Here is a 4,848-nt window from a genome sequence, read left to right on the forward strand (position 1 = left end):
ACAGTGAGCGCACTGAACTGGCTTTTTTTTTTTCGTTCCGGCCATCGAGGCGGATTTTCTTGTGCATGTGAAATCCGCCCCTCTGCCTTTTCTCTAATGGTTTCATTAGCGGCAATTAGAGTGGGACAATTAGGGACGCTTGGTGACCAAGTGTAAACTCGGGTATTGGCGAAAAATTGCTGCGAGTTGCTCCGTTCCACCCGGGACCAGCGTGGATCTGCCCAGCGACGAAAGAAAGGTGGGAAAAGGAGATTTTCCCCCCCTTCCCCGCTCCGCCAAAATTGTTTTAAAATAAAATAATCCCTGCAAAATCGATTCGAGCCCGAAGAGACCAAGATAAGGTTAAAATTAATTAGCTGTCACTTCGGTAGGGCTCCTTCCCGCTGCCTTCCCTCAGCTCGGCTGCTCTGATTTCTAGGCGGTGATTTTTTGGTTTCTTACGCTGTAATTCTGCCTTTCCCTCCTTGCAATTTGTGGGGCTTCGTAAGGCTTTAAAGATTTATTTTTATTTATTTTTTTTTAGATGGTGATTTTTGCTGGCTGCGGGTATGAAGGGTCCCTTCCCTGTTCCCAGCCGGGGCTGGGGAGACGAGACCGCAGCCGGGTCCGGCCGTGGGAACTCCGCGATACTGTTAATTACCGGAGATTTTCTTAATAAGAAAGGAAACGATTTTATGCGATAGCCGGGGCAAAAAAAAATATATAAAAAAAAGAGGTAGCTCCTCTACAAGGAGGTATGGTCAAAAATTATCTGCGATGGAAAAAATGGATTGGAAAGTTTCGCCGGACGCTTCGAATTTGTTATTTAATTTTGATGGAAATAAATGTAAACGTTCTGGGAGGGTTTCATCGGCCGAGGAAACGTTCGGGAGATTTTTTTTAATTATTATTATTAAAACAAATAGTAAATTCTGCAAGGTCTGCTGATACTTTTCATGCAAATGTACGACCATCGAGAAAACTTTTTTTTTTCCTGGAATAATTTGAGAACGACTTCACATTTTTATCTCCGTTTTTCAAAGAAATCATATTTCTCATAAAAACTAGGGAGTTTCTTTTAGCGTACACAAGCGCACAGGATTTCTTAACCAATATAACTTTTTAAAAGGCAGGGATTTTTTAATGCAAAAGCTTGACCAAAGCCACCCCTGCGGCGTCCCAGGGCTGTCCCTTCCTGAAACCCTGGGACTCTCTGGAGCAACAACCAGGAGCGAATCTTACCTCTCCTCGGCTGAATTACCGAGCTGAATTTCTACAGAAAACCAAGCAGCAGCAACGGGACTTCGCTTGCTGGGAATTTAAGAGACCCGAGCGGCTCGGGCAAGCGCAAATTTCAAATTGCAGGAAGGAAAAAAAAAATCATCATTATGGAAAAATAGGCAGCTGCCAAACGGGGGAGAGAAAAGCGCGGAGCCCTTGCTGGCAGTGCAGCCGGAGAAGCGGGGGGGAGCTCGGCCGGTTCCTCCCTCCCCACCTCCGTCGGGCTCCGAGACCACCCGGGGCAGCCGCGGGGGAAGGGACTGGGGTTTTTCGCTTTTATTTGCCTTTGGTGAGCACTCGAGAACGACGACCTCAACCTTTCTCCTCCCCAGGGGCTCTCCCCGGGCCCTCGGTGCAGTGCCGGTCCCCGGTGCCGCTCACCTGCCCGCCCCGGGGGCTCTCCGCGGGGTGTGCTGCCCCCCAGGGGACACCGGGGGGCTTGCACCGCCGCACCGGCACGGCACGGCACCGGCTGCCCGGGCCGGGCAGGATCCCCGGGGGCGCGGGAGTGTTAGGCGGTGGAGGAGGAGAGGGGACGGGGAGAAAGGAGGGGAGGGGAAAAAAAAAAGAGGAGAGAACATGAGGCAGAGGATGGCAAAAAAATAGGGGAAGAAATGGAGAGCAAGAAGTGTGGGAGAGAGAAAGAGACAGGAGAATGGCAACAAAAGGGAAAGAAAGAGTAAGAGTGGCAGGGGGGGGGGAAAAGGAATAAGGAAGGAATAAAAAAGAGAGAGTGGAGGAAAGAGAGAGAAAGGAAGAAAGGAAGAAAATAAGGAAGGAAAGAAACAGAGAGAGTGGAGGAAAGAGAAAGGAAGAAAGGAAGAAAATAAAAGAGAAGGAGAGGAGAATGAGAAAAAATACAAAGAGAGGAAGAAAGAAGGAAAGAAAAGAAGAAAGGAGGAAAAGAAAGAAACAAAAGGAAGAGCTGTGTCTTGGCAATGCAAACAGTGGCATCAGCCCAGCCAAACCCCACCAATGCATGCGGCTGTCTGTGCGCTCACCAATTTTGCATCTGCACTGGTGACCAACCCAGGAGAGGGCACCCACCGCTGACTATGGAGGCTGACACAAACCCCACACCTAATTTCCAGCAGCAGGCGACATGTTTGGGCTCAAACAGGTCAGTTCCGGCCAGTCTCACCTGCCCCAGTGCCTCCTTTGCCAACAATCAAGGCGGAGTGCTAAACTAGCATTATGCTATATTTGCTTTGTGCCGACAAAAATTTGGTCATACACTGCTTACTCACACATAATATGCTGTATGAAAACTTCATTAAAACCTGTTGCCTCTAAAATTTCTACCCTAGTTTTCATTTTCAGTATTGAAAACCAAGCAGAGGGATAATGCTAGTTTAGCACTCCGCTTTGGGTGCATTTCATCCGTTTTCCGTGGCTGCCCTTGTGTTCTCAGCCTGAACTTCAGAGAAGTTCAAGGAGTTTCTTTCTTTCTGCATTGTTCACGGGGCTCATATTAATGTGGCACTCCCTTTTTCTAGGTGTTTTCACAAATCGCGGGCGTTTCAAGCAAGAGCTGCATTTTGTCTTCTGTATGAAACACCAGAACCCTTTTTTTAACCTCTTTCACTAGAGTATTTTATTCAGTTTGGTAAAATGGATATTAGAAGCGATTCAGGCACCTTTAACTCCATTTGCAAGGATGTTGGTGGCCCTGTCTGCTTCCTGCTGGAGAGAAAGGCTTTCCCGTGGCATCCGTGCAAACTGCATCGGGCTGCTAGAGCATGTGCAAACAGAAGAGACCCTAGAAAAGTAATCTGGAGCAAATTTCAGACCTGCAGAACCAAAGCAGAGAACTGAATCAGCAGAAGGGACATCACCTATTAGCAAACTCCTCGTTTGCTTAAGGCAAATTTCTAGAAAGCCAGCACAGGCCCTCTTTTTTGGAAGCCAAACGCATGTAAGGAACAGCTTTATCGAGCGTCTTGCACGGAGGTTGGAGGGAGATGTAGGTGGTCTGGTAGGAGCTCATTCCCCCCTTGATTGTTAATGTATTAATTAACGGCACTGCTGCTAACTCACGCACTTTCCCTTCCTCAAAGGAGAGGGGGAAGAGAGTGGAAACAAGTCCCACGGGTCGCAGCGTGGTGATTTTGGGTGACAGTGGACAGACAGACGGCGTCGGCACTCGCAGTCCAGGAGTGCAAATCACAATGCTGAATTACAGAGAGGTTGTAAATTGCTCACCAAAGGCCTGATCCTGAACTCCCTGCTGAGATATCAAAGTCGCTGGGAGTTTTCTGTGAGTAGGAAGTGGAGGAATGAGCTTCAAACATTTAGGCCCAGCTCCACATGGGTGGTCTATTATGCCTGGATGGATTCCCACTGGCTCCAGCAGCACTCGGAGGCAGTGAAAAGACTCTTCCTAAATGCACCCCATTGCAGGACTGGGGCTCTAAGTACTTTCTTTGAATGCTTACGAGGGACTTCGGTGGAAAGGTGAAGCCTCAGGCTCACCACAGCTGCTCCACAGCGTTTAGCCCAATATGTTGTTATTAAACTGAGTTTGAAAAACACACATAGTTGGAGAGGGGAAAAGACTCCTGAACCCAGCGGAGTCCTGGCCTTTGATTCGCACTGTGAAAAAAACAGTTCAGCAATCAACAGCAGCCGCAGAGAGCAAACGCTTTTGCATCTGCCCAGCTACATCTGCAACTATTCAGAGAAGAGCATCCGAATTTGTTCCGCTTTTTGGTTGGCAGAGCAACAGTCAGCTCTGACAGTGGATGTGTATCGGTAGCATCCAAGCCAAGCAGATCAGAAACCAAATTCAAAAGCCATTCCCCCCCTCTTCCCTGACACACTTTAAAATAAACCTCTGTTTCATTGTTCCCATGACCCCTCCATCCCACTCTGCTCAGGAATGTCGGGATTCTCAATGTCCTCCCTCTTCATGGGGTAATTCTCAAATACATTAATTCTACAAATAATAAATCATGCAAATAAATCATTTGCTGTCCTATTAAATGCAAGCGAGAAGTGTACTTTCTGAAAGCTGGCAGATCTGGAAGCCCACGTAAAGGCTGGATATTGCTTTACTCATGACCAGCCAATTCTAAATGAAAACATAACTTATTTGGAAGCTTATTTTATGAGAAGTGGGGTGTTACCCACCGCCCCAGCTGTAATATGTGATCAAAAGACTATGGTATTTCTATAATCCTGGGGGGGGACGGGATGGCTCATTTTTTAAACAAGACTTTTCCCCTTTGACATGTGTGGTACATCACATCACTTTGTACATTTAACTTGAGCTCCAATAGCAACACCACTGCAGATTTGGTGTGCACAGCCCCTCACACAATGCACCCCAAGCCAAGGCAGGAGGACGCCTGGCACCTGTCTGCTTCAGGGCACCACCTTTCAGCCTGGAAGCTGCCGATTAACACAGGCCCTCAGAGGAGGGAGCCTGGGCTCTGTGTGAAGCCATGTTTTCCCTCAGGACCTTGAGAGAAGGGCTGTCCATTAGGCCCAGGTTCCCTCACAGCCTTTATACTGCAAAAGGGGGCTCTGGCAGGAGTACGGGCTTCCCCCTGCACAAGGTGAAAACGGGCCAAGAGTAACCCTTCCCCG

Source organism: Mesitornis unicolor, unplaced genomic scaffold, assembly GCF_000695765.1.
Source record: "Mesitornis unicolor isolate BGI_N332 unplaced genomic scaffold, ASM69576v1 scaffold30494, whole genome shotgun sequence".
NCBI lineage: Eukaryota > Metazoa > Chordata > Aves > Mesitornithiformes > Mesitornithidae > Mesitornis > Mesitornis unicolor.